Source organism: Acanthaster planci, linkage group LG01 (assembly GCF_054643075.1).
Source record: "Acanthaster planci isolate LZ-2023a linkage group LG01, COTS_SCS, whole genome shotgun sequence".
Classification (NCBI taxonomy): Eukaryota; Metazoa; Echinodermata; class Asteroidea; order Valvatida; family Acanthasteridae; genus Acanthaster; species Acanthaster planci.
This window is the reverse complement of record NC_141777.1, coordinates 17,096,048-17,120,650: the sequence shown is the minus strand read 5'-3', so window position 1 is coordinate 17,120,650 and position 24,603 is coordinate 17,096,048. Positions and strand designations below refer to the sequence as shown.

Here is a 24,603-nt window from a genome sequence, read left to right as displayed (position 1 = left end):
GCCTACCGTCCAAGTTTATATCCCACTCAATTTCAGTAGCGTTTGTTACGTTAAAATATCCAGCTTCAAACTGAATATTCTTTACTCGGACTACTTTGTCTCCTTTTGTGTTGTTGATCTCGTTTTTAAATCTAAACGTCTGCTCGCTCTCGGTCAAGTAAAACGTGTGTGTCTCCATTTTATTATATACGTTTTATACGTCTTGTTTAGCGAGGTTAAACTTCTCCATAGCGTTTTTCCAGTGCTTGTCAGAAACTTGAAATAGATCTTTCACTTTAGATTCGGTTTCCCCAGTGACGTCTTGATAACACACCGCGATTAAAGCCTTCCAAGGTTTACCTCTAGAGATCTTACCGTTTAAAACTTGGTTTAACTTATATTCTATTTCACCAGCTTCGCCGTTTTTAAAAGACAAATTATACTTCTGCAACGTTTTTCTCGATTTTGGCGGCTTAGGTTTTTTCCAAACGTGATGCTTGTAGTATCGATCTCCCATGTCTGCTGGGGTGTAAGAAGTGAGCGAAGCGAACCCAAAAGTTTGGCCGCAATGTTTACACGTGTATCTTTCACCCGTTTCAAGTATTTGGTGATCACAAGGTGGCCTCGGTTGAACATTTCTCGTTGCCCCAATTATGTGTACTTCCTTTAGATTCAGCAAGTGGCAAAGTTCCGCATCAGTCATTTTATATAAGGGTTTATTTATTTAAAGTAAAAAAATTTTACCCCGGGATAACCGAGGTTAAATTGACTTTTCAAATTTAATCGTCTTTTAATTCAAATCCGCTAAACGCTTGCAACGCCGACTTACTCGAAATTAGGCCGTCATTTCTAATTTTCAACATTGCCGCTGTCACTCTATACCTGACGCTGGCTCCACAAGACAGTGAACCGTGGGTACCGTAGTATACGTCTTTTGCACAAATAAATGATTGCGCGTCGCATCTCTTATTGATAAATTTATCGATATTTGACGAGTCGATAGATCTTTTTTGGTGATCAAATAGCGAAGCATAGGGATCAAATTTAACGTACATTTGGTTTTTAGTCGTATAAGGCGGTTTAACTACATATTCGATTTTGTTCAATTCATCGATATCGTGACTGGCTTTGTAAGCATTTACGGTGTTAGACGGGAGATTAGAGCCTTGAGACTCGATAAATTTATAAACGGCAAAATTTATGTGATCGAGTACGCTTGCCGTGGGTAATTGTATCTGGTAACAAATTTGACGGCCCTGGGTGTTTTCGGGCGTTTTATCTCGAGTGCCATATTTGTAAAGTGGGTTTATACCGTAACAGGGTTCCGTCGTCATAATCAACAGGCGTTTGTTTTGGTCGTTGTGATGGTAAAAAATGGGTGAAGTGTAGATCCCTTCTTTAACCACGGGATTTGAAATGATTAATTTACTCGGGTCAAAGGGGCCATAGGTAACATTGGGATCACAGTTGTCGACATTGAGGCGCTCGTGGTCGTCTGAAACGATAAATACTTGAGTTGACATGGTTCTGATTTATAATTAGGTTTCTAAAATTTTTCTCATTTTATTTGGGTGGGATTTCTACTTTAATTAAATGTTCGACGTCAGCGTTGTATTCAATAATTAATCCAATTTTGTATAAGTCCGCGTCTAGTTTAGTCGATGAAACAGGTAGTGGCTCGTTCTCTCGCGCATGCCTCAACTTTTTATACTTGCCGTCGACGAGCACCACGTGATCCATTCCTTCCAACTCGTCACAATTTACACAGCAGGTGCAGTAGGTACAACCAAAACACTCGATACAATTAGAACACCCGTAACAGTCCTCACAACTGTCCAAGACATTTGAATTTTCACAGTCATAAGAATTAAAACAAGCCGTGCAATTTATACATCTACCACAATCGTCGCTGGTAGAGCAGTCCTTACATCTGACACAGTCTTGGCATCTGTTACAATTGCGACATTCTTTACAACAGGTGCATTTGCGTAAACTTTTAGAATTAAAACAACTAATGCAATCGTACGAATCTATCAAGCCGACAGAATTGCTCGTGTCTTTGCAAAAATAACAATTCACGTTCGTAGTTTTATCTACCATTTATTTTTATGTATTTTTATTATTGTTTGTTTATTTATTTTTTCGTTTTTTATGACGGGCAAGTCTCGACATGTAGCAAGGGGAAATCCCTTTTTGTTTGTGAGTGATTGCTGGTGCAGGCCGGTGCCAGTCACGAGTTGTTTACAGCCGGGGTCAAAAGTTCAAGGTCAGTGAAGTGGAAATCCCCGGCAAGTGTGAGTGAAAGGGGGTGAAAAGGGCGTGTGGTTCAAAATCGGCTATTCTCTACTACTCATATTTGCAGTAGTTAGGGAAATATCTGCAAAAAGAAGTGCGAGTTCTTGTCTGACTGCTTAATATTTTTGCGTTAACCTGATTTTACGCAATTGCAGGACTTCTTGTCGCACAAAGATTGCTTCATATATTCGAAAAGAAAAGATCTACAAACTATCAATATCATGCAATCTTGATGTCATCTGACAGGGCAGTTGTGCCTCCATCTATTCATGTAACTTTCATATCCATATTTGCAGTAGTTAGCTAAATATCTGCAAGAGGAAGTGCAAGTTCTTGTCTGACTGCTTAATAATTTTGCATATTTCTGACTTCTTTTTGCACAAAATATGCTTCATATATTCGAAAAGAAAAATCACAAAAAGTTCCCAAAGCTTGCAATCTTGATGTCATCTGAAAGGCAGATGTGCCTCCATCTATTCATGTAAGTTTTATATCCATATTTGCAGTAGTTAGCGAAATATCTGCGAAAGGAAGCGCGAGTTCTTGTCTGACTGCTTAATGTTTTTGCGTAATTCTGACTTTTCGTTATTGCGGTTGTGACACAGACATTCCTTATATTTGGGCAGAAAAGATCCACAATTTATCAATATCTTTGCAATCTTGGTGTCATCTGACAGGCAGATGTTACTCCATCTATTCATGTAAGTAACATATCCATATTTGCAGCGAAATATCTGCAAAAGGAAGTGCGAGTTCTTGCCTTACTGCTTGTCATTTTTGCGTAATTATGACTTTACGTTATTTCAGGTCTCGATGTGATATCGACCTTCCTTATATTTGGGCAGAAAAGAACAACAAATTATCAATATCTTGCAATCTTGGTGTCATCTGACAGGGCAGATGTGCCTCTATATATTCATGTAAGTTTCATTTCCATATTTGCAGTAGTTAGCGAAATATCTGAAAAATGAAGTGCAAGTTCCAGTCGGAGTGCTTAAATGTTCTTGCGATAACCTAAATTTACGCTATTGCGGGCTTCCTTGTTGCACAAAGAATGCTTCGAATATTCGAAAAGAAAAGATCTCAAAAAGTACCCAAAGTTTGCAATCTTGGTGTCATCTGAAAGGGCAGATGTGCCTCCATCTATTCATGTAAGTAACATATCCATATTTGCAGTAGTTAGGGAAATACCTGCAAAAGGAAGTGCTAGTTCTTGTCTGACTGCTTAATGTTTTTGCTTAATTCTGACTTTTGTTTATTGCGGGTCCGGTTGTGACACAGACATTCCTTATATTTGAGCAGGAAAGATCTACAAATTATCTATATATTGCAATCTTGGTGTCATCTGAAAGGGCAGATGTGCCTCCATCTATTCATGTAAGTAACATATCCATATTTGCAGTAGTTAGGGAAATACCTGCAAAAAGAAGTGCGAGTTCTTGTCTGACTGCTTAATGTTTTTGCGTAATTCTGACTTTTCGTTATTGCCGGTCTGGTTGTGACACAGACATTCCTTATATTCGGGCAGAAAACATCCACAAATTATCAATATCTTGCAATCTTGGTGTCATCTGACAGGCAGATGGTACTCCATCTATTCATGTAAGTAACATATCCATGTTTGCAGTAGTTAGGGAAATACCTGCAAAAAGAAGTGCGAGTTCTTGACTGACTGCTTAATGTTTTTGCGTAATTCTGACTTTTCGTTATTGCGGGTCTTGTTGTGACACAGATATTCCTTATATTCGGGAAGAAAACATCTACAAACAATCAATATTATGCAATCTTGATGTCATCTGACAGGGCAGATGTGCCTGTACCTGTTCATGTAAGTTTCATATCCATATTTGCAGTAGTTAGGGAAATATCTGCAAAAAGAAGTGCGAGTTCTTGTCTGACTGCTTAATGTTTTTGCGTAATTCTGACTTTTCGTTATTGCGGGTCTGGTTGTGACAAAGACATTCCTTATATTCGGGCAGAAAACATCTACAAATTATCTATATATTGCAATCTTGGTGTCATCTGAAAGGGCAGATGTTACTCCATCTATTTATGTAAGTAACATATCCATATTTGCAGTAGTTAGGGAAATACCTGCAAAAAGAAGTGCGAGTTCTTGACTGACTGCTTAATGTTTTTGCGTAATTCTGACTTTTCGTTATTGCGGGTCTCGTTGTGACACAGACATTCCATATATTAGGGCAGAAACGATATAAAAATTATCTGTATCTTGCAATCTTGATGTCATCTGACAGGGCAGATGTGCCTCCATCTATTCATGAAAGTTGCATATCCATATTTGCTGTAAGCAGCGAAATATCTGAAAAAGGAAGTGCAAGTTCTAGTCGGAGTGCTTAAATATTTTTGCGATAACCTAAATTTACGCTATTGTGGGCTTCTTTGTTGCACAAAAAATGCTTCATATATTCGAAAAGAAAAGGTCTCAAAAAGTACCCAAGGCATGCAATCTTGATGTCATCTGACAGGGCAGATGTGCCTCCATCTATTCATGAAAGTTGCATATCCATATTTGCAGTAGTTAGGGAAATATCTGCAAAAAGAAGTGCGAGTTCTTTCTCTGACTGCTTAATGTTTTTGCGTAATTCTGACTTTTCGTTATTGCGGGTCTTGTTGTGATACAGACATTCCTTATATTCGGGCAGAAAAGATCTACAAATTATCAATATCTTGCAATCGTGGTGTCATCTGACAGGCAGATGTTACTCCATCTATTCATGTAAGTTTCATATCCATATTTGCAGTAGTTAGGGAAATATCTGCAAAAAGAAGTGCGAGTTCTTGTCTGACTGCTTAACGTTTTTTTGTAATTCTGACTTTACGTTATTTCGGGTCTCGTTGTGATACAGACATTCCTTATATTCGGGCAGAAAAGATCTACAAATTATCAATATCTTGCAATCTTGGTGTCATCTGACAGGCAGATGTTACTTCATCTATTCATGTAAGTTTCATATCCATATTTGCAGTAGGTTAGGGAAATATCTGCAAAAAGAAGTGCGAGTTCTTGTCTTACTGCTTAATGTTTTTGCGTAATTCTGACTTTTCGTTATTGCAGGTCTGGTTGTAACACAGACATTCCTTATATTAGGGCAGAAACGGTCTAACATTTATCTGTATCTTGCAATCTTGGTGTCATCTGACAGGGCAGACGTGCCTCCATCTATTCATGTAACTTTCATATCCATATTTGCAGTAGTTAGCTAAATATCTGAAAAGTGCAAGGTCTAGTCGGAGTGCTTAAATATTTTTACATAAAGCTGACTTTACGCTGTTGCAGGACTTCTTTTTGCACAAAATATGCTTCATATATTCGAAAAGAAAAATCACAAAAAGTTCCCAAGGCATGCAATCTTGATGTCATCTGACAGGGCAGATGTGCCTCCATCTGTTCATGAAAGTTGCATATCCATATTTGCTGTAAGCAGCGAAATATCTGAAAAAGGAAGTGCGAGTTCTTGTCTGACTGCTTAATGTTTTTGCGTAATTCTGACTTTTCGTTATTGCGGTTGTGACACAGAAATTCCTTATATTCGGGCAGAAAAGATCCACAAATTATCAATATCTTTGCACTCTTGGTGTCATCTGACAGGCAGATGTTACTCCATCTATTCATGTAGCGAAATATCTGCAAAAGGAAGTGCGAGTTCTTGCATTACTGCTTGTCATTTTTGCGTAATTATGACTTTACGTTATTTCGGGTCTCGTTGTGATACCGACCTTCCTTTTATTTGGGCAGAAAAGAACTACAAATTATCAATATCTTGCAATCTTGGTGTCATCTGAAGGGGCAGATGTGCCTCCATCTATTCATGTAAGTAACATATCCATATTTGCAGTAGTTTGGGAAATACCTGCAAAGAGAAGTGCGAGTTCTTGTCTGACTGCTTAATGTTTTTGCGTAATTCTGACTTTTCGTTATTGCGGGTCTGGTTGTGACACAGATATTCCTTATATTCGGGCAGAAAACATCTACAAATTATCAATAACTTGCAATCTTGGTGTCATCCGACAGGCAGATGTGCCTCCATCTATTCATATAAGTAACATATCCATATTTGCAGTAGTTTGGGATATATCTGCAAAAAGAAGTGCGAGTTCTTGTCTGACTGCTTAATGTTTTTGCGTAATTCTGACTTTTCGTTATTGCGGGTCTGGTTGTGACACAGATATTCCTTATATTCGGGCAGAAAACATCTACAAATTATCAATAACTTGCAATCTTGGTGTCATCCGACAGGCAGATGTTACTCCATCTATTCATGTAAGTAACATATCCATGTTTGCAGTAGTTAGGGAAATATCTGCAAAAGGAAGTGCGAGTTCTTGTCTGACTGCTTAATATTTTTGCGTTAACCTGACTTTACGCAATTGCGGGACTTCTTGTCGCACAAAGATTTTTTCATATATTCGAAAAGAAAAGATCTACAAACTATCAATATCATGCAATATTGGTGTCATCTGAATGGGCAGAGGTTCTTTCATTTATTCATGTAAGTTTCATATCCATATTTGCAGTAGTTAGGGAAATGTCTGCAAAAAGAAGTGCGAGTTCTTGTCTGACTGCTTAATGTTTTTGCTTAATTCTGACTTTTGTTTATTGCGGGTCCGGTTGTGACACAGACATTCCTTATATTTGAGCAGGAAAGATCTACAAATTATCTATATATTGCAATCTTGGTGTCATCTGACAGGCAGATGTGCCTCCATCTATTCATGTAAGTAACATATCCATATTTGCAGTAGTTAGGGAAATACCTGCAAAAAGAAGTGCGAGTTCTTGTCTGACTGCTTAATGTTTTTGCGTAATTCTGACTTTTCGTTATTGCCGGTCTGGTTGTGACACAGACATTCCTTATTTTCGGGCAGAAAACATCCACAAATTATCAATATCTTGCAATCGTGGTGTCATCTGAAAGGGCAGATGTTACTCCATCTATTCATGTAAGTAACATATCCATATTTGCAGTAGTTAGGGAAATACCTGCAAAAAGAAGTGCGAGTTCTTGACTGACTGCTTAATGTTTTTGCGTAATTCTGACTTTTCGTTTTTTCGGGTCTGGTTGTGACACAGACATTCCTTATATTAAGGCAGAAACGATATAAAAATTATCTGTATCTTGCAATCTTGATGTCATCTGACAGGGCAGATGTGCCTCCATCTGTTCATGAAAGTTGCATATCCATATTTGCTGTAAGCAGCGAAATATCTGAAAAAGGAAGTGCGAGTTCTAGTCGGAGTGCTTAAATATTTTTGCGATAACCTAAATTTACGCTATTGTGAGCTTCTTTGTTGCACAAAAAATGCTTCATATATTCGAAAAGAAAAGGTCTCAAAAAGTACCCAAGGCATGCAATCTTTATGTCATCTGACAGGGCAGATGTGCCTGTACCTGTTCATGTAAGTTTCATATCCATATTTGCAGTAGTTAGGGAAATATCTGCAAAAAGAAGTGCGAGTTCTTGTCTGATTGCTTAATGTTTTTGCGTAATTCTGACTTTTCGTTATTGCGGGTCTTGTTGTGATATAGATATTCCTTATTTTCGGGCAGAAAACATCTACAAATTATCTATATATTGCAATCTTGGTGTCATCTGAAAGGGCAGATGTGCCTCCATCTATTCATGTAAGTAACATATCCATATTTGCAGTAGTTAGGGAAATATCTGAAAAAGGAAGTGCGAGTTCTTGTCTGACTGCTTAATATTTTTGCGTAATTCTGACTTTCCGTTATTTGGGTCTCGTTGTGATACAGACCTTCCTTATATTCGGGCAGAAAAGATCTACAAATTATCAATATCTTGCAATCTTGGTGTCATCTAACAGGCAGATGTTACTCCATCTATTCATGTAAGTAACATATCCATAGTTGCAGTCGTTAGGGAAATGTCTGCAAGAGGAAGTGTGAGTTCTTGTCCGACTGCTTAATGTTTTTGGGCAATTCTGACTTTTCGTTATTGCAGGTCTTGTTGTAACACAGACATTCCTTATATTAGGGCAGAAACGATCTAAAATTTATCTGTATCTCGCAATCTTGATGTCATCTGACAGGGCAGTTGTGCCTCCATCTATTCATGTAACTTTCATGTGCATATTTGCAGTAGTTAGCTAAATATCTGAAAAGTGCACGTTCTAGTCGGAGTGCTTAAATATTTTTACATAAAGCTGACTTTACGCTGTTGCAGGACTTCTTTTTGCACAAAATATGCTTCATATATTCGAAAAGAAAAATCACAAAAAGTTCCCAAAGCTTGCAATCTTGATGTCATCTGAAAGGCAGATGTGCCTCCATCTATTCATGTAAGTTTTATATCCATATTTGCAGTAGTTAGCGAAATATCTGCGAAAGGAAGCGCGAGTTCTTGTCTGACTGCTTAATGTTTTTGCGTAATTCTGACTTTTCGTTATTGCGGTTGTGACACAGAAATTCCTTATATTCGGGCAGAAAAGATCCACAAATTATCAATATCTTTGCACTCTTGGTGTCATCTGACAGGCAGATGTTACTCCATCTATTCATATAGCGAAATATCTGCAAAAGGAAGTGCGAGTTCTTGCCTTACTGCTTGTCATTTTTGCGTAATTATGACTTTACGTTATTTCGGGTCTCGTTGTGATACCGACCTTCCTTTTATTTGGGCAGAAAAGAACTACAAATTATCAATATCTTGCAATCTTGGTGTCATCTGAAAAAGCACATGTGCCTCTATCTACTCATGTAAGTTTCATATCCATATTTGCAGTAGGTTAGGGAAATATCTGCAAAAAGAAGTGCGAGTTCTTGTCTGACTGCTTAATGTTTTTGCGTAATTCTGACTTTTCGTTATTGCGGGTCTGGTTGTGACACAGACATTCCTTATATTAGGGCAGAAAACATCTACAAATTATCAATATCTTGCAATCTTGGTGTCATCTGACAGGCAGATGTTACTCCATCTATTCATGTAAGTAACATATCCATATTTGCAGTAGTTAGGGAAATATCTGAAAAAGGAAGTGCGAGTTCTTGTCTGACTGCTTAATGTTTTTGCGTAATTCTGACTTTTCGTTATTGCGGGTCTTGTTGTGACACAGACATTCCTTATATTCGGGCAGAAAACATCCACAAATTATCAATATCTTGCAATCTTGGTGTCATCTGACAGGCAGATGTTACTCCATCTATTCATGTAAGTAACATATCCATGTTTGCAGTAGTTAGGGAAATATCTGCAAAAGGAAGTGCGAGTTCTTGTCTGACTGCTTAATATTTTTGCGTTAACCTGACTTTACGCAATTGCGGGACTTCTTGTCGCACAAAGATTTTTTCATATATTCGAAAAGAAAAGATCTACAAACTATCAATATCATGCAATCTTGGTGTCATCTGAATGGGCAGAGGTTCTTTCATTTATTCATGTAAGTTTCATATCCATATTTGCAGTAGTTAGGGAAAAAAAAGAAGTGCAAGTTCTTGTCTGATTGCTTAATGTTTTTGCGTAATTCCAACTTTTCGTTATTGCGGGTCTGGATGTGACAAAGACATTCCTTATATTCGGGCAGAAAACATCTACAAATTATCTATATCGTGCAATCTTGGTGTCATCTGAAAGGGCAGATGTGCCTCCATCTATTCATGTAAGTAACATATCCATATTTGCAGTAGTTAGGGAAATATCTGCAAAAAGAAGTGCGAGTTCTTGACTGACTGCTTAATGTTTTTGCGTAATTCTGACTTTTCGTTCTTGCGGGTCTTGTTGTGACACAGACATTCCTTATATTCGGGAAGAAAACATCTACAAATTATCTATATATTGCAATCTTGGTGTCATCTAACAGGGCAGATGTGCATGTGCAAATTTACGCTATTGTGGGCTTCCTTGTTGCACAAAGAATGCTTCATATATTCGAAAAGAAAAGGTCTCAAAAAGTACCCAAAGCATGCAATCTTGATGTCATCTGACAGGGCAGATGTGCCTGTACCTGTTCATGTAAGTTTCATATCCAAATTTGCAGTAGTTAGGGAAATATCTTCAAAAAGAAGTGCGAGTTCTTGTCTGACTGCTTAATGCTTTTGCGTAATTCTGACTTTTCGTTATTGCGAGTCTTGTTGTGACACAAATATTCCTTATATTCGGAAAAAAAACATATACAAACAATCAATATTATGCAATCTTGATGTCATCTGACAGGGCAGATGTGCCTGTACCTGTTCATGTAAGTTTCATATCCATATTTGCAGTAGTTAGGGAAATATCTGCAAAAAGAAGTGCGAGTTCTTGTCTGACTGCTTAATGTTTTTGCGTAATTCTGACTTTTCGTTACTGCGGGTCTGGTTGTGACACAGACATTCCTTATATTCGGGCAGAAAACATCCACAAATTATCAATATCTTGCAATCTTGGTGTCATCTGACAGGCAGATGTTACTCCATCTATTCATGTAAGTAACATATCCATGTTTGCAGTAGTTAGGGAAATATCCGTCTGCAAAAGGAAGTGCGAGTTCTTGTCTGACTGCTTAATATTTTTGCCTTAACCTGACTTTACGCAATTGCGGGACTTCTTGTCGCACAAAGATTGCTTCATATATTCGAAAAGAAAACATCTACAAACTATCAATATCATGCAATCTTGGTGTCATCTGAATGGGCAGATGTTCTTTCATTTATTCATGTAAGTAACATATCCATGTTTGCAGTAGTTAGGGAAATATCTGCAAAAGGAAGTGCGAGTTCTTGTCTGACTGCTTAATATTTTTGCGTTAACCTGACTTTACGCAATTGCGGGACTTCTTGTCGCACAAAGATTGCTTCATATATTCGAAAAGAAAAGATCTATAAACTATCAATATCATGCAATCTTGGTGTCATCTGAATGGTCAGAGGTTCTTTCATTTATTCATGTAAGTTTCATATCCATATTTGCAGTAGTTAGGGAAATATCTGCAAGAGGAAGTGTGAGTTCTTGTCTTACTGCTTGACATTTTCGTGTAACCACTGTAATAATGGATATGCAACTTACATGAATAGATGAAAGAACATCTGCCCATTCAGATAACACCAAGATTTCAATATATAGATAATTTGTAGATGCTTTCTGCCCGAATATAAGGAATATCTGTGTCACAACCAGACCCGCAATAACGAAAAGTCAGGATTACGCAAAAACATTAGGCAGTCAGACAAGAACTCGCACTTCTTTTTGCAGATATTTCCCTAACTACTGCAAATATGGATATGTTACTTACATGAATAGATGGGGGCAAATCTGCCCTTTCAGATGACACCAAGATTGAAATATATAGATAATTTGTAGATGTTTTCTTCCCGAATATAAGGAATATCTGTGTCACAACAAGACCCGCACTAACGAAAAGTCAGAATTACGCAAAAACATTAAGCAGTCAGACAAGAACTCGCACTTCTTTTTGCAGATATTTCCCTAACTACTGCAAATATGGATATGAAACTTACATGAACCGGTACAGGCACATCTGCCCTGTCAGATGACACCAAGATTGCAATATATAGACAATTTGTAGATCTTTTCTGCCCGAATATAAGGAATGTCTTTGTCAGAACAAGACCTGAAATAACGTAAAGTCAGAATTACGCGAAAATGTCAAGGAGTAAGGCAAGAACTCGCACTTCTTTTTACAGATATTTCGCTAACTACTGCAAATATGGATATGCAACTTACATGAATAGATGGAAGAACATCTGCCCTGTCAGATGACACCAAGATTGCAATATATAGATAATTTGTAGATGTTTTCTGCCCGAATATAAGGAATATCCGTGTCACAACAAGACCCGCAAAAACGTAAAGTCAGAATTAAGCGAAAATGTCAAGCAGTAAGGAAGGAACTCGCACTTCCTTTCGCAGATATTTCCCTAACTACTGAAATTATGAATATGCAACTTACATGAATAGATGGAAGAACATCTGCCCATTCAGATGACACCAAGATCGCAATATATAGATTGTTTGTAGATGTTTTCTGCCCGAATATAAGGAATATATGTGTCACAAAAAGACCCGCAATAACGAAAAGTCAGAATTATGCAAAAACATTAAGCAGTCAGACAAGAACTCGCACTTCCTCTTGCAGATATTTCCTAACTACTGCAAATATGGATATGAAACTTACATGAACAGGTAGAGGCACATCTGCCTTTCAGATGACATCAAGATTGCAAGCTTTGGGTACTTTTTGAGATCTTTTCTTTTCGAATATACGAAGCATTCTTTGTGCAACAAGGAAGCCCGCAATAGCGTAAAGTCAGGTTATCGCAAAATTATTCTGAGACAACAAACAAAATAGCCACTGAGACTAAGGTTTGAGTTTTTGGCACGTTATTCCAAGCCACTGGTTTATTTGTCTTTGACACTAAAAAGTTTGGCAAAATTAGCTTAAACGGGCAGGCTTGCCCCAATCTGCCAAGCTTGGCATCCACGGGCCCGAATCCTTGGCAGGCTTGCCAACCATTCGCCTTAAGGCTATAGGAATATTTATCAAAGTTAAACGCTAGCCCCACCAGAAAGAGAGGGTGCTAGTCACAAAATGCTTATAATTTGTCGAATGTCATGTCTGGAACAATTAACAAAAGATTTGCAAAGCACGCCGTTTTTTCCACCGTTTGAAAATACGGTTGGAAGAAGCCCCACCTGAACAAGAGGGTGCTTGGCGTAGGGTTCCTAAGATTAAACAGCAAGTATTAACTGTAAACATCAAAATTCAAAGTTTAATTGAAACCTATTTACTAATATAATTTGATTATCATGTTAGCCAAAATCGAGGCACTCCCCGTCGCTTCCGGCAAATTTCTGCCACACGCGCCAAACGCGCCCCACCGGAACGACAGGCAAGTGCATCTCCCTATTAACGCCCCTAGAATTGAATTATAATAACAATAGTAAAGAGGACCATCGCTATGAACCCTTTGAGTGGGATAAACTCAATTACACTCAATTAAAGGCAGCGCAAATGCAATCCCGAGGATTCGACCGAAAGTGCATGTTACCCGTATGGGACAGGTGAACCCCATCATATCTGTACAATGAGAATTCGGACCATTTAAACTGCGGATGATGTAGCACTGACACGCCCTTGCGACGGCTGAGGGAGCGCGCCCATCTATTCACGGCCCGCCGTTTCATCTTCATTTTCGCTGGATTAATGGTCCCAAAGTAACAAGCTCGCGGTAGTATATCAGACCACACTAATTTAGCCTGGGGATACTTAGCACTACATTCTTTCATGAATAAGGTTATCCGCTGCCGCATGCTGAAAAAATCAGTATCGCCCAAATCATTAGTGCCAATGTGAACGATCAGCATGGCCGGTCGAGGGCACTTAGCTTCCAGGTCAGATAACAATTGATTTATATCACTGTATCGGGCTCCGCCCAGACCGTTCCAGCGTACTGGTGGACTGCATTCCAGCCTGACTGCCGCTCTGCGGATGATGGAATCCCCAATGATCCACACATCCCCTGTAAACAACGGGTGGGAACAAGTGAGACAAAATGGTGGACAAAACGCGGAATTAAACAGCTGAAATTAAACGCCAGGCAGCTAGCAAAGTACAATTGGACGGATATAAAGTTGAGCGGCATTTGAACGCCAACGGCCCATTGCCTTAACTTCATCCAACGAAAAACCCAAGGACGCTGCAGTAGACGCCGCCCCAATGCGGAAGGAGTGTGCAATAAATGATGAGCCTCCAAGGCCCAAGAAAATCAGAACCCGTTTCAATGTGGCGTTAAACTGATACTGGGTAAGGGGATCGCCCCCAAAATGACAGAAAAAACTACCCTCCTGCTTCGGACGCATCTGGGCGTAGACTGTGAGGGCTCGCACTGGACAGATGGTTTCGTCCCCTGAGCGAACTAATTTCACAATCTGAGGATTACCCATTTGGTTATTCTTTGTGTACCTGAAGGTGACTAAAACGGAAGCACTGTCCTGCCCCACATTTATAAATTCGACGTCCGAAGCCAAAATAAGTGAGTGTTGCACGTTTGTTTTTGAAATGGCGGCAAACTCGCTTATACGCATGAAACAAAAGAATGCACATAACATGACCGCGTGGAAAAGTGCGACTTCGTAATGATCTTTGCACACGTGTGGGAGTGCTTGAATGATACGGGCCAGAACTGGCAAGGTCATAGGCCATCGTTCGTCAATAACGGGATTATCCCTACGGCAACCCGACAATAATTTCGTCACCAAGAAATCTTTCGTTGGGTCCGGCCAACCGGAAATTTTGTGATAATAACCCACCCCGGAAACGTAAGTTGCGATAGTTGATGGTGCAAGACGCTGCAGTGACAGCCATGCAATAAATCGCAGAACATCAGCAGGCGAGGACGGAGAACAGGCATCAATTTGTTGGCATCGAAATGAACAAAACGCCCGCCAGCCAGTCTGATATGTCTTATGAGTATTTGATGCCGATGCAGCTAGTAATAGGCGGTTGATCTCACCTTGTATTACACTTGGAGAAGATTGGCGATCGGCGTCATTGTTATGTCCGCCTTCGGTGCTAGTGCACGGAAACGGTTCACCTGAAAACGTGAGAGGGAGTCCGCAATTTCATTATGCACGCCGGGTATATGATAGGCTTTAAATGTAATGTTGTACCGCAAGCACTGGCATACGAAAAAACGCACAAGATGCATGATCTTATCGCAATGTGACGATTGCTTGTTAATGATATTTACCACGGCTTCGTTATCAGAACGGAAACGCACCTTTCGATTGGCCAACTGCGGGGCCCAACAATTCACTGCGACAACCACAGGGTAAAATTCACAATATGCTATTGATGGCGACAGGGCTAGCAACTCACAAGGCCATCGCCCTTGAAACCAATGGCCGCCAAAGAACCCGCCAAAGCCAATGCTGGCTGCGGCATCAGTGAACAACTCTAATGTATCATTATCCTGCCAGTCCTGGTCGCGAAACGTAGATACCCCATTAAAGTGATCTAGGAACTCTAACCACATGAGCAGGTCAAGTTTCGCACCCGGCGTTATTCGCACTTTGTGATGTGGTTTCCTTAGTCCACGAGTTAAGCCAATCAAACGCCTGATAAACGCCCTACCTGGAGCTATAGCACGACAGACGAAGTTTAGTGAACCCAATAAGGACTGAATTTTCCTCAAAGACAACTTGTTCCGCCCCAAAACTGACTGGATTTGTGATCGAAGGGCGTTAATCTTATTACCGGGCACGCGGACTTTGCGCTTTACTGCATCGATCTCTAAACCGAGGTAGGTGATTTTTTGACAAGGGCCCTCTGTTTTCTCTTCCGCAAGTGGCACACCTAGTTGCGCGCAAACTTCCTTAAAAGTACTAATAAGTACTTCACAGTGTGACACGGATCCACCAATGAAAAGAAAATCATCTAAGTAATGTGTGATAGAGGTTGTTTCCAAAACCCGCTTAATGTGGAATTCTAAAAAAGTGCTGAATGTTTCAAACAACGCACATGAGATAGAACAGCCCATGGGTAAACACTTATCGTAATAAAACATGTTCTGAAATTGAAAACCCAGCAGCTCATAGTCGGAAGGGGCAACGGGAAGCAGCCGAAAAGCCGATTTTATGTCCGTTTTTGCCAACCAAGCGTTGGGACCCACAGACATAACTAAATCAACAGCTACATCGAACGGCGTGTAATGGACTTTACACTCGTCTTTATTTATAAAGTCATTAACAGAGCCACCTGAAGGGAATGACAAGTGCTGGATAAGACGAAAAGCGCCAGGTTGTTGCTTAGGGACCAGCCCGGTGGGCGAACACTGAAGATTTGGAAAGGGCCGATGACTAAATGGTCCTGCCACCCTGCCTAACGCGATTTCGCTCTGCAGCTTTTTATGAACCACCTCAGGCCTATCTGCTGCCGACTTAAGGCAATCGGAATCTTTTTTCTCCCTAGGACCTTGAAAACAAAGTGAAACCCATGTGAAAAACCATGACTAAGCGTTTCAGCTGCCGACTTGTCAGGATAATGTGTTAACCACTGCTTTAACACGTCTAATTTAATGGGCGTTGGGAGCCCGAAAATGGGTTTGCTTATCCCCTCGTTGACCAACTGACTGTTGAGTAACGTTTGCACTCGAACTGGCCGCTGAACCACTGGTAGTCGGCCGCGGTGTCTGTTGCATGTTCGGCGCGGCAGACGGATACTTCGTGTAGCGCGTGTACGTTGCACCGGCAGGGACGGAGGATTGCCCTGCCGTGTTACCGCGAGGCGTGGGCCCGAGTCCCACGCTCACCGAACACGAAGACGCGCTGTGCCCTAGCTTACCACAGCGACTGCAACTGTGCGCGTAACGGCAGGAGTTCCACCGACAGCCGTGGGGGGAATTGAACGCAAAGCAGACGGGTTTTTGCGCCGCTTGGTTTCGAGCTACCGTTGCGGGGGAATTTGCCACGGGCAGGAAACTTCCTGCCGCCGCAACTGTCACCCAAAGCTCCATATCCATTGTTGCCCACGAGCGCGATGGATTTTTTTCCATGCGTAATCTGAATTGCTCATCGTAATTACGCCAACCAAGCCCTGGAAATTGCACAGCTGCTGTCCGAACAACTCTAGCATATTTCAGCAACTCAAGGAAACGGGCAGGATGGCGCGTTGTGTGAATTGCCATGAACACATGAAATGCGCTTGTCCACTTATCAAACGAGTCAAGTTTGCGTGGGGTAGGTGTCACCGGCCGGAACACCACTTTGCCTCGCTCCACCGCAACGGTCAATTCGGAACCGGTGTCTGAAGCGGCCAGAACCCTGGTGGCATTATCGCGATACAACGATGCCAATTCTACATATTGCCCGTTTCAAATTTTTTCTTTTATGGCTGGAGGAACATGGACATCAATGGCAGAATCATTCCCGAGGGAGTGTAGGGGTGCAGGCCTACCCATGCCGGAATAAGCCGAAAGTGGGAAAGGTTCCCCCGCTTGAGCGATCTGATTGAAGCCTAGGGCCATGTCATTAGTTTCATTTGGGAGGATGGTTTGAATTGCCGGTGTAACTGTGTTAGCGAGCATTACATCCCTACCGGCCGAATCGGTAATGCCCGGCCTACTGACAACGTTACTGACCCCGTTGCAAACAGCCGAATTCAGACCTAGGCCTACGCCTATGCTAGGATTAGCTATATTGTTAACTACAGAGTCCTGCTGCTGAGGCTGCAGACCACGAGCAACTCCTTGGATGGACTCACCACTTGACGGGCCTCCGCCGGGCGCAGCTGGATCCCCGCTGAAACTGCCCGCCGGGACATCCACCGCTTGGGCGGGCGCTGGCTGTGCTATGGCCGGAGTGTGTCGCTCCCCGGCAGGCCGACTGCATGCAATGATGAGTGGTGCGATGTTGACCGGACCGGCTGCGCTGTCCCCCGCGGTGCTCTCCGTAGCAGCCCCGGTGCCCATCGAAACTGAGGCCTGTGCACCTTGAGGTCCCCGGCGATGTCCTCGGGCATACGGTGGAGGTGACTGGCCGGCCTGCCTCTTCTGCTGCCGTTTCGGGCGCGGCATCCTTAATTGCCTGAGCGGTGCTGGCTTGAAATTCCCGTGACCGGCAACCCGCTTTCGTTCACAGCCGTTGTTTGATGGACCAAAGAAAATTCCAACTTAAACTGCACAAAACAGTCGATGGATCCTGAAGTGTCCAGGAGTTGCTCCCAATAAATATTTCCCAAAACGGTGAAACGCCGGCAAAAAACGAGGGGAATAAACGCGTTTTTCGTTTCGCAAGATTTATTTTTGACGCAGCGGCTTCGGAAGTCAGTGCCAAAGTGGCCTGTGCGCGCAAACCGTTTTGGCGCGGTCCCTTGATTGGGACAATTGTATAACAATTTCCGCCTGTGCAAAATGAAGTTACATATCGCTATGATTATGAATCACCTTGGCCTCCTTCCAGCAAGGAGTGCCGGTTACCGGGTGTCTTTACTTCAGCCCTAATATTTACTTCACCATGGCAACAAACAGCTGATCGAGCGAGAGATTGACAACAAACGTTTGCCTGCCCAGAATAATGCATTTTATTTTGTATTGATAAAATAGAATATTTAAACACTCCGACTAGAACTTGCACTTCCTTTTTCAGATATTTCGCTAACTACTGCAAATATGGATATGCAACTTACATGAATAGATGGAAGAACATCTGCCCTGTCAGATGACACCAAGATTGCAATATATAGATAATTTGTAGATGTTTTCTGCCCGATTATCAGGAATATCTGTGTCACAACAAGACCCGCAATAACATAAAGTCAGAATTACGCGAAAATGTCAAGCAGTAAGACAAGAACTCGCACTTCCTTTCGCAGATATTTCCCTAACTACTGAAATTATGGATATGCAACTTACATGAATAGATGAAAGAACATCTGCCCATTCAGATGACAGCAAGATTGCAATATATAGATAATTTGTAGATGTTTTCTGCCCAAATATAAGGAATATCTGTGTCACAACAAGACCCGCAATAACGTAAAGTCAGAATTACGCGAAAATGTCGAGCAGTAAGGCAAGAACTCGCACTTCCTTTTGCAGATATTTCCCTAACTACTGTAATTATGGATATGCAACTTTCATGAATAGATGAAAAAAACATCTACCCATTCAAATGACACCAAGATTGCAATATATATATAATTTGTATTTCTTTTCTGCCCGAATATAAGGAAGGTCCGTATCACAACGAGACCCGAAATAACGTAAAGTCAGAATTACGCTAAAATGTCAAGCATTAAGGCAAGAACTCACACTTCCTTTCGCAGATATTTCCCTAACTACTGTAATTATGGATATGCAACTTACATGAATAGATGCAAGAACATCTGCCCATTCAGATGACAGCAAGATTGCAATATATAGATAATTTGTAGATATTTTCTGCCCTAATATAAGGAATATCTGTTTTACAACAAGACCCGCAATAACGGAAAGTCAGAATGACGCAAAAACATTAAGCAGTCAGACAAGAACTCGCACTTCCTTTCGCAGATATTTCCCTAACTACTGCAAATATGGATATAAAACGTACATGAATAGATAGAGGCACATCTGCCCTTTCAGATGACACCAAGATTGCAAGACACAGATAATTTGTAGTTGTTTTCTGCCCGAATATAAGGAAGGTCTCAGTCAAAACCAGACCCGCAATAAAGAAAAGTGAGAATTATGCAAAAACATTAAGCAGTCAGACGACAACTCGCACTTCCTCTTGCAGATATTTCCCTAACTACTGCAAATATGGATATGAAACTTACATGAACAGGTAGAGGCACATCTGCCGTTTCAGATGACACCAAGATTGCAAGATATTGACAATTTGTAGTTCTTTTCTGCCCGAATATAAGGAAGGTCTGTATCACAACGAGACCCAAATAACGTAAAGTCAGAATTACGCGAAAATGTCAAGCAGTAAGGCAAGAACTCGCACTTACTTTCGCAGATATTTCCCTAACTACTGTAATTATGGATATGCAACTTACATGAATAGATGAAAGAACATCTGCCCATTCAGATGACAGCAAGATTGCAATATATAGATAATTTGTAGATGTTTTCTGCCCGAATATAAGGAATATCTGTGTCACAACAAGACCCGCAATAACGTAAAGTCAGAATTACGCGAAAATGTCGAGCAGTAAGGCAAGAACTCGCACTTCCTTTCGCAGATATTTCCCTAACTACTGTAATTATGGATATGAAACTTACATGACTAGATGGAAGAACATCTGCCCAATCAGATGACACCAAGATTGCAATATATAGATAATTTGTAGATGTTTTCTGCCCGAATATGAGGAAAATCTGTGTCACAACCAGACCCGCAACAGCGTAAAGTCAGGTTAACGCAAAAATATTAAGCAGTCAGACAAGAACTCGCACTTCCTTTTGCAGATATTTCCCTAAGTACTGCAAATATGGATATGTTACTTACATGAATAGATGGAGTAACATCTGCCTGTCAGATGACACCAAGATTGCAAGATATTGATAATTTGTAGATCTTTTCTGCCCGAATATAAGGAATGTCTGTGTCACAACCAGACCCGCAATAACGAAAAGTCAGAATTACGCAAAAACATTAAGCAGTCAGACAAGAACTCGCACTTCCTTTCGCAGATATTTCCCTAACTACTGCAAATATGGATATAAAACTTACATGAATAGATGGAGGCACATCTGCCTGTCAGATGACATCAAGATTGCAAGCTTTGGCTACTTTTGTGATCTTTTCTTTTCGAATATACGAAGCATTCTTTGTGCAACAAGAAGTCCCGCAACAACGTAAAGTCAGAATTACGCGAAAATGTCAAGCAGTAAGGCAAGAACTCGCACTTCCTTTTGCAGATATTTCCCTAACTACTGTAATTATGGATATGCAACTTACATGAATAGATGAAAAAACATCTGCCCATTCAGATGACACCAAGATTGCAATATATATATAATTTGTATTTCTTTTCTGCCCGAATATAAGGAATATCTGTGTCACAACAAGACCCGCAATAACGTAAAGTCAGAATTACGCGAAAATGTCAAGCAGTAAGGCAAGAACTCGCACTTCCTTTTGCAGATATTTCCCTAACTACTGTAATTATGGATATGCAACTTACATGAATAGATGAAAAAACATCTGCCCATTCAGATGACAGCAAGATTGCAATATATATATAATTTGTATTTCTTTTCTGCCCGAATATAAGGAATATCTGTGTCACAACAAGACCCGCAATAGCGTAAAGTCAGAATTACGCGAAAATGTCAAGCAGTAAGGCAAGAACTCGCACTTCCTTTCGCAGATATTTCTCTAACTACTGTAATTATGGATATGAAACTTACATGAATAGATGCAAGAACATCTGCCCATTCAGATGACAGCAAGATTGCAATATATAGATAATTTGTAGATATTTTCTGCCCGAATATAAGGAATATCTGTTTTACAACAAGACCCGCAATAACGGAAAGTCAGAATGACGCAAAAACATTAAGCAGTCAGACAAGAACTCGCACTTCCTTTCGCAGATATTTCCCTAACTACTGCAAATATGGATATAAAACTTACAAGAATAGATAGAGGCACATCTGCCCTTTCAGATGACACCAAGATTGCAAGATACAGATAATTTGTAGTTGTTTTCTGCCCGAATATAAGGAAGGTCTCTGTCAAAACCAGACCCGCAATAAAGAAAAGTGAGAATTATGCAAAAACATTAAGCAGTCAGACGACAACTCGCACTTCCTCTTGCAGATATTTCCCTAACTACTGCAAATATGGATATGAAACTTACATGAACAGGTAGAGGCACATCTGCCCTTTCAGATGACACCAAGATTGCAAGTTATTGACAATTTGTAGTTCTTTTCTGCCCGAATATAAGGAAGGTCTGTATGACAACGAGACCCAAATAACGTAAAGTCAGAATTACGCGAAAATGTCAAGCAGTAAGGCAAGAACTCGCACTTCCTTTCGCAGATATTTCCCTAACTACTGTAATTATGGATATGCAACTTACATGAATAGATGAAAGAACATCTGCCCATTCAGATGACAGCAAGATTGCAATATATAGATAATTTGTAGATGTTTTCTGCCCGAATATAAGGAATATCTGTGTCACCACAAGACCTGCAATAACGTAAAGTCAGAATTACGCGAAAATGTCAAGCAGTAAGGCAAGAACTCGCACTTCCTTTCGCAGATATTTCCCTAACTACTGTAATTATGGATATGAAACTTACATGACTAGATGGAAGAACAACTGCCCAATCAGATGACACCAAGATTGCAATATATAGATAATTTGTAGATGTTTTCTGCCCGAATATAAGGAATATCTGTGTCACAACCAGACCCCCAATAACGTAAAGTCAGGTTAACGCAAAAATACAAAGCAGTCAGACAAGAACTCGCACTTCCTTTTGCAGATATTTCCCTAACTACTACAAATATGGATATGTTACTTACATGAATAGATGGAGTAACATCTGCCTGTCAGATGACACCAAGATTGCAAGATATTGATAGTTTGTAGATCTTTTCCTTTCGAATATATGAAGCAATCTTTGTGCGACAAGAAGTCCCGCAACAGCGTAAAGTCAGGTTAACGCAAAAATATTAAGCAGTCAGACAAGAACTCGCACTTCCTTTTGCAGATATTTCCCTAAGTACTGCAAATATGGATATGCTACTTACATGAATAGATGGAGTAACATCTGCCTGTCAGATGACACCAAGATTGCAAGATATTGATAATTTGTAGATCTTTTCTGCCCGAATATAAGGAATATCTGTTTTACAACAAGACCTGCAATAACGGAAAGTCAGAATGACGCAAAAACATTAAGCAGTCAGACAAGAACTCGCACTTCCTTTCGCAGATATTTCCCTAACTACTGCAAATATGGATATAAAACTTACATGAATAGATAGAGGCACATCTGCCTGTCAGATGACATCAAGATTGCAAGCTTTGGCTACTTTTTGTGATCTTTTCTTTTCGAATATACGAAGCATTCTTTGTGCAACAAGAAGTCCCGCAACAGCGTAAAGTCAGGTTTACGCAAAAATATTTAAGCACTCCGACTAGAACTTGCACTTCTTTTTTCAGATATTTCGCTAACTACTGCAAATATGGACATGAAACTTACATGAACAGGTAGAGCAATATCTGCCCTGTCAGATGACACCAAGATTGCAAGATATTGATAATTTGTAATTCTTTTCTGCCCGAATATAAGGAAGGTCTGTATCGCAACGAGACCCAAATAACGTAAAGTCAGAATTACGCGAAAATGTCAAGCAGTAAGGCAAGAACTCGCACTTCCTTTTGCAGATATTTCCCTAACTACTGTAATTATGGATATGCAACTTACATGAATAGATGAAAAAACATCTGCCCATTCAGATGACACCAAGATTGCAATATATATATAATTTGTATTTCTTTTCTGCCCGAATATAAGGAAGGTCCGTATCACAACGAGACCCGAAATAACGTAAAGTCAGAATTACGCTAAAATGTCAAGCAGTAAGGCAAGAACTCGCACTTCCTTTCGCAGATATTTCCCTAACTACTGTAATTATGGATATGCAACTTACATGAATAGATGCAAGAACATCTGCCCATTCAGATGACAGCAAGATTGCAATATATAGATAATTTGTAGATGTTTTCTGCCCGAATATAAGGAATATCTGCGTCACAACAAGACCCGCAATAACGTAAAGTCAGAATTATGCGAAAATGTCAAGCAGTAAGGCAAGAACTCGCACTTCCTTTCGCAGATATTTCGCTAACTACTGTAATTATGGATATGAAACTTACATGAATAGATGGAAGAAAATCTGCCCATTCAGATGACACCAAGATTGCAATATATAGATAATTTGTAGATTTTTTCTGCCCTAATATAAGGAATATCTGTTTTACAACAAGACCTGCAGTAACGGAAAGTCAGAATGACGCAAAAACATTAAGCAGTCAGACAAGAACTCGCACTTCCTTTTCCAGATATTTCGCTAACTACTGCAAATATGGAAATGAAACTTACATGAACAGGTAGAGGCACATCTGCCCTTTCAGATGACACCAAGATTGCAAGATACAGATAATTTGTAGTTGTTTTCTGCCTGAATATATGGAAGGTCTGTGTCGAAACAAGACCCGCAATAAAGAAAAGTGAGAATTATGCAAAAACATTAAGCAGTCAGACAAGAACTCGCACTTCCTCTTGCAGATATTTCCCTAACTACTGCAAATATGGATATGTTACTTAAATGAATAGATGGAGTAACATCTGCCTGTCAGATGACACCAAGATTGCACGTGTTACAACAAGACCCGCAATAACGAAAAGTCAGAATTACGCAAAAACATTAAGCAGTCAGACAAGAACTTGCACTTCTTCTTGTTGCAGATATTTCCCTAACTACTGCAAATATGGATATGAAACTTACATGAACAGGTAGAGGCACATCTGCCTGTCAGATGACATCAAGATTGCAAGCTCTGGGTACTTTTTGAGATCTTTTCTTTTCAAATATACGAAGCATTCTTTGTGCAACAAGGAAGCCCGCAATAGCGTAAAGTCAGGTTATCGCAAAAATATTTAAGCACTCCGACTAGAACCTGCACTTCCTTTTTCAGATATTTCGCTAACTACTGCAAATATGGATATGCAACTTACATGAATAGATGGAGGCACATCTGCCCTGTCAGATGACACCAAGATTGCAAGATACAGATAATTTGTAGATCTTTTCTGCACTAATATAAGGAATGTCTGTGTTACA

At 40.3% G+C, this 24,603-nt stretch overlaps 1 pseudogene across 1 annotated transcript; it reads right to left on the bottom strand.

Moving 5' to 3' along the window:
• Positions 1-13,836: 13,836 nt before the first annotated feature.
• LOC147800488 (uncharacterized) lies at positions 13,837-17,822 on the bottom strand (annotated as a pseudogene). Its single transcript, XR_015427675.1, has 2 exons — positions 17,510-17,822; positions 13,837-14,843 (listed from the first exon to the last, which is right to left on the bottom strand). The product of XR_015427675.1 is annotated as an uncharacterized LOC147800488 (transcript).
• Between the last annotated feature and the right edge of the window lie 6,781 nt (positions 17,823-24,603).